Below are 15,000 nucleotides of genomic sequence, written 5' to 3' on the forward strand. Positions count from 1 at the left end.
ATATAAACAGAGTGAAAGAAAAATCTGAACTGAAAACCTAAATGTAATAAAAAGGAGATTAGATTTCTTCAAAATAGGCAATCTAAATAATTTTCCCCATCTGTGATTTTTATCTTAGTTTGCTATCACATGGAAAAGAATGTCATTAATTCAATGCAAATCCCTGCCCCTTGAAAACAACCAAAATGAGTAAGTGATGTACTAATTAGCTTCCTAATGGGGAAGGTTTTAATTGAACCATTCTATAACAACCTTCATCAAAATTTCCAGGGCAACTTCATAAAAGGATGTCAAACCTGGCCCATATTTTTATCCCCTTAAAAATAATTCTCAATGCACAGAAACACGGAAAGCTTATTTCTCTTCAATGCTGTTAACACTCAGGCCACTACATTTTCTGATGTCAGCAATCTCCTTCCCACAAATATTCCAAGTATGCACCACCGTCATTCTCCTTTCAATTATGTGGTTTCTCTGCTCCTTTACTGATTGAGTCCAGGCCTCTCGGATAATGAGAAGCATGTGCAGGGAAAATATGCTCTTAAAAAACACATACATCAGTTTCATCTGCATTATGAAAGGGGGGGATCATTTGTCCATATCAAAAGGATCAAAATATGAAGTTTGCTATGGGATATATAAAGGAAAAAAAAAGATCAGCATCAATGCCTAAAGTTGGGGGGCAGTTATTGTGATCTGAAGCAACACCAAAAAGAATAAAGAGGACTCCCCCAATCCACCCTTTCTAGCTTGGCCACATTTATACTTAATGTTATCTTAATGTTGCTTTGGGGGGTATTTAAGTTCTGACATACACATGGAAATGAGCCACGAATTGTACAGCAAGCATAAATATTCCATCATTAATAAAAACCAGCTGTGTATAAAACACTACAATGGCTGGGTTTCAGTTACTGGCTATCATCAGTATGTGTCACAAGCAAATGTTACTCAAAACTTTCCCCCTTAAAACACACACACACACACACACACACACACACACACACACACAGATACATGCAGAATTTTTTTTTTTTACTCTTTTTAATCTTTTGGAAGAGCTTTGAAGAACTCACTGATCTCTATGGCACATACCAACTAATGTCTCTTTTTGAAGCTATTTTTCATCACCCCAGCAGATGCTAGAGTCCTCTTTTTAGAACTTCAACTTACCACACAGAATGACAATGCTTAATTTTTTATAAAAGCCAAGAGGGTCAATAATACAAATGTTGGGACAATCAATTATAGTCAGTAAGGGATTTGAGGCACCAAAGGGCACTGTATAAGAGAGCAAAGCTCATTAAAGTGAACACCTGCTCAGAACCCTATAATAAGCCTGCTCCGCCATCGTGCAGACACCTTTCATCCAATGACCTCAAAGCATGTGCCTAATATGAAGCATGCCTAAACACCTCTGTGAAATATTAATATCCTTGCTTCCCAGAAGGGTAACTGAAGCTCAGAGCATCTAATTCATTTACCCTTGGTCACGTGGCAAGTCAGAAAGGGTTGGGCAGAGAAACCCAGAGCCTGGCTTCAAGTCATGCAGTCTAATGATATTTCATGGAGTTGGGACAATAGTGAAAGTGACTTAACAAATGTCAAGGGCAGCCTATACAGTTAAAAAAAAGTAGATTTTCAAACAACACCTTAGGAGATGTTAGCAAATATATCCATCTGCATTTTCCCCATGAACACATATCATAAAAAATGTTCCTGTACTTAACTTGATACTTTCTAAGTACTAAAACCCATACTTTACTTTCCTATTCTGGCTAATGAAATTTAATCTAATTTATGAAGAGCCATTGGTTTCCAGGAGTGAGTCCATCCAAAATTGGAGATCATATGTATACTATACCTTCATTATCAAAGGAAAATTAAAGGACCGTGTAACTGAACTTTCATTATATGGTAAAGCCTCAAACAAAGAACCTCTTATGTGTGGGTCATCCTGCTACACCTACATGTCTTTTATTTAATTATCTAAAGCCCTTAGTTTCCTTACTATTATTTATTCTAATTTAAACATATTATTTTCAAAGCTATTAAAAATTTTTGTGCTTTTCCGCTTTTCCTTTCTCATTCGGGAGATTTCATAGTCTACCCAAATTTGTACTCTCTTGATGGGATATCATGATACAGTGATTTAAGAATCATTGCTAATGATTTAGACAAAGTAAACAGTGAATCCTAGTTCTCTTTCTGCTTAAAAAGAGTGGAGGAAGGGTAATGAGGTCAAGGGAGTAGCATTAAAAGCCTTGCTACATACATGAACACCCTAAATTACAGAAATGGTTTAGGGATTACTTACTAAATCTGTTAGTTTCTTCTGGCATTGGAGGAACAAGCGTGTGTGATTCCTCATATGTACTCAGACAGGTTCTGACTTCATTCCTCCACATAGGTTTACAAAGCTAAGTCTTAGGTGAGCTCTTTTTAAAATTTAAAATCAGCATTGTACATTTCTATGACCTTCACTCTGTAAAATTCATACAAGTACAGAAACAAGGACTTGAAAGGAACTAGATAAAATGAACACAGGTGATCTGTTAGGATGATGGGATTCTTGATGAAGTTTTGGGCAGGGTCTTAGCTTTTTAATTTGATATGTTGTTAAAATACAAAATACAATGCATTTATATTGATATATTGATTATTGATATCTCCTTAGAGGTTTTTTGTTTGTTTTTTGTGGTTTTTTTTTTTACATCCAGGTGACTACATGATTGCACTTCTAACAATCGTTACACCTCATTCTAGTAGGAATCATTCACATTCACACCAGAAATGGAGGCCTAAGAAGAGAACCATAAGCTTTTGATAACTGGTTCTCAAAATCACCCTGTCCAACCTCCCACAATTTACAGAGGAGGAAACTTGCTAAGGGTGGTAAACTGATTTAGAGTTGGGCCCAGAGCCAAGTCCCTCTCACCAGTAGGCTCACTAGGAAAGCTTATTGTGGATTCTTTGATTAAAAATGGCATCAGTTGCTATTATTTTCGACAGCCTTGCTAGATACATGAACAGAATACCAGAAAAAAATTTTCTGGATCCTTGGGTTATTCAAATACAACAACTAGAATTTAAATCTTTTACCTATATGGGATAGAGTCCCATCCTTAGACTCACCAAAATCCATGAAGTCTGATATATTTCCAGAAAATCATACTAGCTCTCTTCTACAAGTAGATGTAGGCTGGGGCTAAACGTGGCCAGCATTATTACAAGCCAGAATGATTTAGACAATTAACTCCATGCCATGTAACTAAAAGATTTCAAAGGCCAAATAACGGCCTCACTTAATTCAAGAAATAATCATTACAACAAAATTCTAATGCCTTCCTTTATGCAATAAATATGTTTCTGAGCAGTCTCAGTTATAGTGAATTTTTATATATCAAGGCACTAGTTCAAAGGCACTAACTAGGAAAGCTATTTCTTTCAAAGAAAACTGTAGTGGATTCTTTTATAAAGCAAATGACCTCCTATTTTCCTGCTTTTTCCTTTTTTTCTAGTTCAGATTTTGTGTGTTGTGTGTGGAAGGGGAGACATCCCTCCTTTCTCTGTTTTAAAAGGGGTCAGAAGCCCACCACGGAGGAGAGTAAAGCAGTATGGGCAGCTTGTTTAATGCCCCCTTAGTTCCTGAGACCAAATTCTAACCTTTGACTTGGGGGTGGGACCCTAGATTTTGGACCAAAGTCCACAAAAGGCAGCAAGAAACGAAGAAGTAAGCAAGACTAAAGACAACACATCATAGTAAACCACCAACGAAAATTCCTGGGGACAGGAAATCAATGGAGCACAATTCTAAACAAATTGGTTTAGTCCCAAGCTAATTAACTTGTCAAGCAGATCTCCAAACCCACTCAATCCATGGGGGAAAGAGGTGATGTAATAGGAGATTTGGGAACATTTACCCATTTACCATCCTAAAAGGCTCAGCCACGACCACACACACCTCTCTCCACTCCTTTCAGTGGGTTTAAGCTGGGCTTAATGGGTGCAAAGGACAATTTCTTCCAGACAGTCCCTAAGAATAGACTGTTCTCATGCATTCCAAATGCTCAGTCTCCATGGAGGAGGCTACCTGGTCACAAACATTTCTCAAGAAGGAATATATCCTCAACACTTCCTCATTGGTAACACCCCCCCACCCCAACAAAACCAAATTTCTAACCATCCTGAGAACTTTGGGGCACTTTTGGGGGGAGAAAGGAAAAGAAACCTTAAGAGGAAAGTAGAAGAATGTGAGAAACTCCTCTTGTCTCCAAATGGAAAAAAGCCCTTAAAAAGTTGGATCAGAGGAAGAAAGGGGGATGGGGGAGAAGGGCTGCTTAATTACAAAGACACCCTTTTAAAGAAGGCACAGGCCCTGGGAGAGGGCTCTTAGGAGAGGCACAGAAGCAGATGTACCCACTTAGAATTCTGGCACTCAGTGGGACCTCAAGGTCATAGCATCCATCCCTCTGCTTTTTGAATAAACTGTTCTTAAGGCATTCTAGAAAGAGACTGATTCGTTCTTTACAAAACTTCAGAAAAAGCAACTCCACAAAACGCCTTACTAATGCATTAGTCTAATAAATCCTACTTCATAAACCAGAAATGAGATTTCAATTTCCAAATCCAAAACAGTATTGAATGTGAATTTTTAAATTCCCTTCTAAAATCTTTTAAATAGGTAAACAGATCCACAACTTTCACGTAAAAGTTACTCTACATATAAGCATGGTCAGAGGTTTACTTCATATCTAGACTATGAAGTAAGAAAAAGCACTTTCAATTTTACGGAGCCATAGACTTTTCCAAAGAAAGAAGTATCTTAAAATGAAGTATGATGTAGTGCCAGAAAGTGTCTGTAAATGACACCGGATAAACCCATACAGAATAGCTGGAACCTGAGTTATCATCTGTAAATAGATGCAACTACTCTACAACCACCTGGCTATTAAAATGTCCCAGGCCAGTTATAAAATATAGTTTGGTCAGGCCAACTTTTCCTTTCCAGCTGATCTGAAATATGATAGCCTTTAAAATTGTCACCCTGTAGCGTTCCTTCTCTCCTTCCTGCTTTCTCTTCCCCCATTAAAACCAACTAATGAACTTAGGTAAAAATATAAGTAAATAATTTGTTCCCAAATAAGCAATGTGTTGGGGACATCTTTGTAACTGGTTTTTGAACACCACCATTCTTATAAGTTTGCCATGCTTGCTCAACTGGAGGTAGGTGGGAGATGGGTGAAGATTTATCCCACAGCCAAAATGGTATTTCAAATTGTTCTTAGCTAGTAAATGAGGGTGCTGAAAGGTCTAACTGGGAAAGCTTCACAAAGACTGTCCTAAGAAAGGACTTTTCACAAAGCCTAGTTCAAGGAGACTTACATACACTTAGCCCTCCATTATTGAAGATTATGGTGACTAATTATCTTCCTCTCTGAATGGGAGAAGAGGGTTACATTTTTAAAAAGCTTTAATCTGCCTCCCGACTTCCACTCTTCATGGGGATGGGGGAGGACAGGGAGGATGAAGGAAAACTAAATTAGATACTTGATACACAAGGTGTCAGAAATTCTAAAATACATGCTAGAGATTGGAAATGCCGTTTTTCACAAACTGCCCTTTCCTCTCTCATTTAATTGTATTTAGTCCCTTGCTGCAAATTACTATTGATATTATATTATTATTAGTGGCAATTTACCAGGGATTGCTGGGTCTACAAAGACTGTACTTTCCCTCTCACTTTTCCTTCTCTTCATTTGCATATACTGATAAGTCCATCTTGCTGTTGAAGTACCTACGTACAGTGACCCAGGCTTGGGACCCTCAACACACCTGCATGATCAGGCAAAACTAGTTACTAACATCCATAAAGCAAATAAGGGGCAACCCTCTCCTCACGACCACACACACACATATACCTAAAAGAGTGTCGCACTGCAGATCACTCCAGGCTAAGGCTTCAAGAATTCACAGCCCCTGGCGGAGGGGAGTGTGAGCCCCCACCCCAACCCCAAGCATTAGGAGTAACGCATCTAACAATCTGAGATAAGCGCGTACATTCCAGATGAGCTAAACGTAGCTCAAGTTTCCTTTGGTCTTTAATTCCTTTTGTGCTTAATGACCTAGAGACCTACAAGGACCCCAGGAGGCAAGAAAGTAAAAGTACCATCTAGTAGTGGTACCCATTAGCATCTCTGTAGGACGCGGAAAGGTGCGCAGACTCTTTAACCTATTTAACTTGCTGCACATCCCGGAAAACTCTCGGCCAGCAAAGTAGAACACAGGCATCCCCACACGCATCTAGATTGACTCACTCACGCGGAGGTTACGATCAAGTTCATGCCACCATGGATTCCTGCCCCAGTTCCCCGCGAAAAGTAACCACGCGTCTCCTACCCCTGAAGGCAACGAAGACAAGGTGACGACTCTGCTCGCTCAAGTGGCTTCGGTCTCGGGCCAGAGGCCAGGGATAGGCAGGAGGGAAGCCCCAACTCCCGGCTGCTTCCCTCCTCGCTGCTCCGTCCGGGCTCTCCTTGGTGGCAGTGCACAGGCAGGATACCGGGCCGGAGGGTGGAGCAGCGGATGGTCCGAGGCGAGACAGACTGGAGGTGGGGGTGGAGGGGGCTGTGAGAACTAAGAGAAGATGAGGCGAAAGGGAGCGGAGATGGAGGAATAAATCAGGGGGTCTACCAGCTTAGGCAGCCAGAAAGCTCCTCGGAAGGAAGGGGCGTGACTGCGATGAAGGCAGCTCCTGGGCAAAGGATTGGAGGTAAGGGAAGGGGGACGAACGGGTGGCTTTTCTTCTTGCGGTGAGCGGCTAGGACCGCCCAGGAGCCGGGGGGCGGTGGATTAGGGAGTGGGGCGGAGTAGAGGGCGGGGAAAGAAGGGAGGGAGTCGGCCTGTACCCTCGGGGCGGGGTGGGGGGGTGGGGGGCGGAAGAGAGGCGGGGCTAGGGGGCGGGGAAGTTCAAACAATTGATCGGCGGGGTCCGGCCACTCCGGCGAAAGTTGGGGTGGGGGGCCCTCACTCTGGTCCTCCCACTAAAGTGGCACGACTCGGTTACAGTAGCCCTGAGAGTCTAAGCAAGGACTGGCTGGGAGGAACGAAAGGGTTTTGCAAAGACTCCAATAATAGTGTACGGCAACAGCGGAGCGGAGTCGCGTGGGAGAGCTAGTGCAGCTCCCCGCCCCACAGCGGGAGGAAGAAAAACAAATAATAGAAATGCTGAAAAGCAGCTTCTTGCAAGGGTTGCTTAAAATAATTCAGGAAGGAGCAGCGATCCTTGGTTTTCCTTCCCCTCTTGCTTCCTATGACCAGCAGGCCCCCACCCAGGTCGCAACTCGGCGAGACACCCTCCTTTCTTCCTCCACTCCCTCTAGCCACCCCCTTCCTCCCCCGCGCCACCCTGCGTCAGGGCCCCCCTCCAGTTGGCAGGCCGCGCTGGCGGCAGGGGTGGCGTGGGCGGAGCTCTGCCAAGCCTCCGCCTCTGGGGCGGACTGAGAGGACAGGCCTGGGCGGAGCCGGCCCAAGGAGTAAATCCCGCCCACCATTCTTTGGCAGCTATCGGTTGGCGAATCCTGGCCTAGGGTTCCTGTGCGATTGGTTACTTGCGTCGTCGATCCGATTCTTTTGTTCCACCCGCCCTCAAAATTAATAAAACTAAACAAGAGGCCATTGTCTAGCTCTCGTTTCTCCCCCAGCTACTGCTGAGAAAAGAAAGATGAGACGCTTGGTTTCTCAGTCTCCTAAGAGAATGCGGCAGTGTGTCGGCCGGCTCTAGTACACCTTTATGGCACTGCCCGGCCCTCTGGGAACAGGTAACTTTTCTCCCCCCTTAATTCATTAGGCCAAGAGGGGGGGAAAGTATGAGAAGTGTCAATGTGGTGTTCACATTTCCCGGCTGCGAAAAAATTGATATTGCTTGAAGAACACAGAGGGTTGAGAACAGCCTCCTGGGACACTGAAAATCAACCATTTTACAACCGGGAAACGAAAGCACAAAGAAATAGCAGGATAAGATGGAATTTGGAACTAAAGGAAGAACTCGTTTCAGACTCAAGCACTTACCAGCTAGTTGTGCGATTTTCGTTAAGTCCCTTAACTTCTCTGAGCCTTCATTTTCCTATCTGTAAATAAAGGCTATAAAACATATCATATTAACTTACTGGCACTGGTATATGAAAATAAAATGAATTGTGTGTGAAAACTCTGTAAACCACAAAGCACTCCACACGTGTTATGTGTTCCTACTTGTGTCTGTCACATGGTGGAGATTCTCACATGTGTTTGGGAATCAAATATTCTGCTCATCTGTTTTAAGCATTCATAGCCAAGGTGTGTAGGTTTTGTGGCTTTATTTTAAAAAGTCAACTCTTTTCCTATACTTTGTGACTCCCTGAAGTTAGAATAATAAATTACTCCTTTTCTATCCAGGGTAGGTGAGATTTGTTCTTTAAACTGTTCTGCAGTGGTGCCACGACCTAAGTCTATTGTGGTGCTGGTACTGAAAGAGGAAATCATACTGTGTATCTCTGAAGAGAACTTAAGAAAACAAATATGAGGGAACATTTACCATGGAAACCACCATTCTCTACAGATCCGTATTTCCTAGAAAATACTACAAGGAGGAAGCGAGTCTGTATGTAAGGCCTTGACAATGCAGAACTATTATAAGGAACTCATGCCAATGAGAAAATGACACCCAATTCAAGCCTGCCTACCGGGAGCTTCTGAGGGGCTGTGGACCAAAGCATGCAAGAGGAAATGTGCTCAGAGGAAATACCATCTCACTGTGAACAGGGTCCCAGAATATAACCAGGTACAGGAAAAGTAGTGGGGTAGCCTCAATGTGCAGAGGGCTCTGCTAGAGCTGCTGCAAGAATTCAAAAGCCAGAGCATGGGCAACAATGGATTCTTGATATGATTCAGTTTATGTGTGAGATGAAGTTATTTGGGTGATTTTTCCTGGAGAAAGTGAGATTTTGAGTGTTAAAGACATGGAGACATCTAGTTTGTGAAACAAAGGAAGATTATTCCAGCTTTGGAGGGATGGACAGCAGAGCTGGATAGGATGGGTATATGCTGCAGACGACTACTGATCAGAATGGCAATAGGATACTTGCTAAAATTAATACTGCTATTAAAGTGGGAAAAATAAAATATGTGGGCTTCCCTGGTGGTGCAGTGGATAAGAATCTGCGTGCCAATGCAGGGGATACAGGTTCAATCCCTGGTCCAGGAAGATCCCACATGCCGCAGAGCAACTAAGCCCGTGCGCCGTAACTACTGAGGCTGCACTCTAGAGCCCGTGAACCACAACTACTGAGCCCACGTGCCACAACTACTGAAGCCCGCGCACCTAGAGCCCGTGCTCTGCAACAAGAGAAGCCACGCAATGAGAAGCCCGCACACCGCAATGAAGACTAGCCCCCGCTTGCCACAACTAGAGAAAGTCCACGCACAGCAAAGAAGACCCAACACAGCCAAAAATATATAAAGAAATAAATATTTAAAAACTAAAAATATGCACATGGTAAACTGAAAACAGTACTGAAAGTAGGACCATAAAGAGTTCCTCTCCACCACTCTGTTCTCATAGTCCCTTTCTCTCCATACATGTGTATAATCTTCAAAATATATTATTTGCATACACGCACACACTTTGCATTTCTTTACTCAGCAATGTCTCTTAAATATCCTTCCATCTCAGGATAACTTCCTTTGCCTCATTCTTTTTCATGATAGTTCTGTGTTCCAATGCATACATGTGCCAAAATTCTTTTACTCATTCCCCTATTGAGAGGTGATTCAGGCCATTACAGAAGATGCTGGGAAACAAACCCTGGTAGCAAAGGTCTGGTGGCTCTGTTTGCAGAATGCCTGTCCCCAGCCTTGAAGTTGCCCTCCCGAGACTTTTCCAAACCTGCCTTCCCCACAGCTAGTGGGGCCTTCATACAATGGAAACCCCTAAAACACTTAATTCTTTTAATACCCCCCTCCTCAAATCCTGCCTTGGGCATTATTGATCTCCTCCAATTTTGAATTTTGTTGGGGTAGAGCAGAGCACAGCACTGAATTTCATGGTGGATCAGGCCCCGTGTGAGTCACTTTCTTAGCCTGTGGCTAATAACAGGTTTTTTAATACCTCGTCTTTGCCCAGGTCTTCTAAGCGTCTTAGGTGTTCCTTCTCCCCTGCCACGCAAGACTTCCTTCTGTTTTTACCCTGAAAACCCTTCAGTTTGTTTAAACTGAGTCTGAATGTAAAGCTATGCTTTGCCAGCTCTACTTAAAAGGAAGGGGGAGGGGGGCCAACATCAGCAAACATTGATGGAGCTGCTATTATGGACAAGACTGAAAAAACAAAGAGGGATGAGACTTGGCTCCTGCCTTCAAGGGTATATACAGAAAAAGACAACTAACAAGCATATGCTAAGTGCTAAATGAATGGGATTGACAGTAAAAGCTGTGGAAGTTGAGAGCAGGGAGCGAAAACTAGTTCCAGAGAGTGAGTTTATACAGCGAAGTATGCCACACACATTTAACTAATCCCCAGAGCATCCCTGTGTCTTCATATCCTGACTGTAAAATATAGAGAAGCCTCTGGGGGATACCAGGAGAATTAACCACTAACTGTAAAACACCTGTGTAAAGATGCAGGGTTACCTAAGTACATTAAGAACCTCCACATATCGATAATGGATGTAATGATCATTTAAAGAAGTCAAGAATCTTCATCCCAAACTATCTGTCCTATTTGACTTTTTTCTTTTTTCAGTGAAATGCAACCCCTCCTTTAAAATGCAATAAAAAGCAGGAGTGGTTAGGACTCGGTGCTTTCACTGCCGTGGCCTGGGTTCAATCCCTGGTTGGGGAAGTAAGATCCCTCAAGCCGAGGGGCGTGGCCAAAAAATGCAATAAAATTCAATGTCTATGCGCTAAAAAAAAGGCAATTAAAAAATCAAGGTCTTCCTTAAAAATATTATGCTAACTGAAAGAAGCCAGACACAAAAGAACAAATATTGTGTGATTCCACTTATCTGAGTTACTTAGAATGGGCACGTTCCCAGACACAGAAAGTAGCACAGTGGTTATCAGGGCCTGAGGGGAGGGACGAATGGGGAGTTATTGTTTAATGAGCACAATTTCTGTTTGTGATGATGAAAAAATTCTGGAACAAGATAGTGATGACGGTTGTACAACATTTTGAATGTATTTAATGCCACTGAATTGTATACTTACAAATGGTTAACATGGTAAATTTTCTGTTATGTATATTTTACCAAAATAAAAAAAAAATTTAAGATACCAACCCTCAGGCTCAGTGTCAAGAGACAAGGCCAATTATGGAGGCTGCTAAGAAGGCAGGACCCCTCTAAAGGGGGCAGCTTGGTCAACACCACAGGAAATGCAGGCCCAATGTAGCGAGGACTTCTGATTTTTCAAGAGAAACCAGAAGTCAAATGTTTTAATGTAAAACCTCCTGGTTTTTTATTTCGGCAACTAATAAATATTTTAATTAAAAAATCTGCCCTTTGCATGCAATATTTTCCCCAATGTACAGGAAAAGTACAAAGGAGAACATGGTTTATAGTTGATTCCTTGATCCTTGGCTAGATTTTTCTAGAAGGAAAGACCACAAAACCATAGTGCTTTGTATTGAATGACATTCTTCCCCACCCACCAAGTCAACTGGGAGTGTGAAATGAGCACATCTTCCTCTAATTGCCTGGTGAACAACTCAATCATTTAAATGTATTTAGAAACAAAAGCAGAGGCAAGCACATACACCAGGGAAAATAAATCCTAAGGATTTATGGGTCCACATAACTCTCCCTCTTCCCCCCAACTCCAGAAAAAAAAATACCCTTCAAATATATTCGACAAACACTGAAAAGCAGCCTTCTCCAGGACACCTCTTAAAGTCAGTCTCTTATTTATTCACAGGGATACTAGCCGTTGCACATATAGAAGCCAGCTGATTAGAAAATAGCAGCTTTATCTGAACAGGAAAGGATCAAAGGGATACATATGCAATACAAGCATTGAGTTAAATTCTCTTCCTTTTGGGTTCCCCTCCTCCCCCCTTCCACCCTTCCCAAGCATATAAACACACACACAAACGTGCGCACACACACAGTCCAGACACAGGAAGTTTGAAGCCTGATCCATGCGTGGAAAACAGCAATGTGGGAATTCAGGAAACAACACCAGAACTGTGCTCCAAGGCCAAGACCTGCTCCAGCATTTGGGAGCCAAGTTACTCCTGGGGTACTTGTGGGCCCCAGCATTTTGGAAGTAAATCGGCTGTAGAAAAATAAAGCTGCCTGCAAGTCTATTCCCCAAGCACCTCCTAGGGTCCTGTTTGAGTAACCTGGGTTCGCCTCTTTATGATTTATGCAGGGCTTCACTTCAGCTTAACTAAATATCATATCTCCTTCAGCAGCTTGAGTTTCTGGAAAGGCCCAGACTGTCCATACTTCTCAGTAGGGTTTGTTTGCAAAGTCCTAGGTTAGCTGGTGCAAGAGGGAGGTAGGGAGACCGAGGAACACACATCAAAGTCTGCACTCTAAAAGGTGGTGGGATGAGAGGAAGAAGACGATTTAGTCAATGATAAAGAATAAATCGCTGAAAGCAAGTCAGAGGCAAATCACATTCCTGAGCCAGTAAGCTGTTTAACTGTACAAAGTTAGCAGGATTTAAAGGAAGTTCATCCTCTGACATTACACTTTGCAAATAAACTCTTGATTGATTCGGCGCTTTCTCTGTTTCTGTAGTTGCCAGAGTGTCTGAGAGTTGTTATCCCAGTTGGAGAAGAAGGCTGTGACTGGAGTAGAGATTTATCTTCTCTGGCATGCTGCCCCACTTCAGTAACTACACGGAGAGGGTAGGTCAATGCCATTCCAGTGTGATTTAAGGCAGGCTCACCTTGCAGCCCCCAATTAGCCTTCTATTCACGTTCGCCACGGTCCCGTGAGATTCGCACAGGAAAGACCCCTGTTAAAGTGCAAATATGTAACCTGGGAAGGGTTAAATATTAAGCCATCTTTGGTGTGCTCTGATGGAAAAGGTGTAGGCTTTTGGAGTCACTCAAGCCTGGATTTCGGTCACAGCTCAAATACTCACCAATGAGGTAAATTACTTAACCATGCTGGGCCGCGTCTCCCTCATCTGTAAAGTAGGGATAATAATTTCTCCACCGTGATGGGGTTGCTGTAAGGATTAAATGAAATAACATATTTAGGGGCCTTACCATGATTCCTGGCTTTTAGTAGTCACTTAACACCGTTTCTTTATGCCCCTCTGTTCAATCTTCTTAGGGAATTCCAGGAGTTAGGACAATGGGTTCGCTTAGTGGCCTACAGGGATTAAGGCTCTGGTAATCACTCTTCCCTACTAACCCTGCTCAGTGGGGCAGTGTCGCACTAAGCATATGGGTTTTAGCACCAAATGGACCTAGTGTCACAGTCTTTGTTCTGTCACTCACTAGCTATGTGACTTTGGGCCCATTTGGAGCCTGTTTCCTCATTTGTAAAAGAGTAATGACAGCACCTATTTCACTAGGGGAGTGATGAGGATAAAATGACAGCCATGTGCAAATATTAGCTAATATTTTGTGCAATGGCTGACTAGAGTTTACTTTTATACCAAGCAGTTACTAGTGAACGGTTTTAGCAAGAGTGTTGAAAATCCTTAAGCATTAACAGCGATGTGTTCCTGGTTTCCTGGTTTTGGCTAAGGAATTTGGGGTGCCGCTGGAGCAGCTACAGACATCTCAGTTCCAGGCAATTGGAGCTTCTCCCCTCTCCCAAGATTTTCACAGTGTTTTGGAAGGATATGAACGAAACAGGGATTCCTAGGAGGTGTTGCAGGAGATTCTGGGATAATAGAGTATTCTTGTTGTGGAGTGTGGGCCTGAAACACTCAGGCCTCCAGCTCTTTGAATCTCACACTTTTCCCTGCCTTAGAACACTTGCCCATACTATTCTTTCTGACAAGGACCCTACACATACCTCTCTCCACTCCATTCTTCACCTCGCTGACTCAATCTTATTTCTCAGGCCTCAACTTAAATGTCACTTCTTAAGGGAAATATTCCCTAAGCAGGAACCTCTACCCTAGTCTCCTGTTTAAACATTCATGTGAATTGCATATTCTATGTGATAAACTATATCAGAAGTGGTTTTAGTATACAAATAATACTTAAATTATTCAATAGGTAAATTATTTAATTTTGTCTTCCAGTCTGGAAAATCATTGGTCCAGGAAGACGCTTCAGGCGTATCCTATAGCTTTGTGTATGGCCTGGCACCCTCTTGCTTACTTCCTTAGGGATACACATGGGCTGGCCTGAGTTGGTCATTTGTTAGAGTTCTTCCTGTACTAGGTGGGCACATTGAACTAGATGATCTTTAGGGTTCCTTGCAACTCTTGACTGCTGACAGTTGTCAGATGCTGACAAGTTTGCCGAATGCTGGAGTGGGAAGCTATGTCAGAAGTGTCATCCATATCCTCCTTCCTCCCAGTTCCTTGATCTTGGTGTATAACGGGGAGTTTTGAAGTATGGCAAGGAAATGTGGGTGTGAACTGTTTAAGCACAAGGTGGTATATTTATTTGGTGGCTAGCAAATGAGTGCTGTGAGATCAGAGGGAAGACAGTGTAAGTATGAGCGCTAGGGAGTAGATTCATTTGAGTGTGACTGGCTGGCTGAAGGCCTTTGATGGCAAGAAGATTGTTCCAGATGACTTTATGGATGGTGTCGCTTCCTGTATTCCCATCAGAACCGTAAACCAGGAATAGTTTTACCAAAAGGCAGCCTAGTATAGTGGGAGAAACAAAGCAGTTTTTCATTCAGGCCAAACTGGGTTAAGATCCCCACATTCAAGTGGCTATATGACCTTGGATAAATCACTTAACCTCTCAAGTCTGAATTATAATTTGTTGGTTGGACAAGTATGTATTGAGTATCCACTATGTGCTCAACACTGTTCTAACCACTT

The 15,000-nt window shown here is 42.7% G+C and overlaps 1 protein-coding gene across 1 annotated transcript in view; it reads right to left on the reverse strand.

Annotated features, from left to right (window-relative positions):
• The window catches only part of AMOT (angiomotin), a 60,507-nt gene extending 53,731 nt beyond the window's left edge, over nt 1–6,776 (reverse strand). The window contains exon 1 of the mRNA XM_029241476.1: nt 6,400–6,776. The gene's annotated coding sequence lies outside the window, so the exon portion shown is untranslated. The remainder of the gene's footprint in view (nt 1–6,399) is intronic.
• Nucleotides 6,777–15,000: the final 8,224 nt, after the last annotated feature.

The sequence above is a fragment of the Monodon monoceros genome, unplaced genomic scaffold (genome assembly GCF_005190385.1).
Source record: "Monodon monoceros isolate NGI ecotype Baffin Bay Population unplaced genomic scaffold, NGI_Narwhal_1 Super_Scaffold_22, whole genome shotgun sequence".
NCBI lineage: Eukaryota > Metazoa > Chordata > Mammalia > Artiodactyla > Monodontidae > Monodon > Monodon monoceros.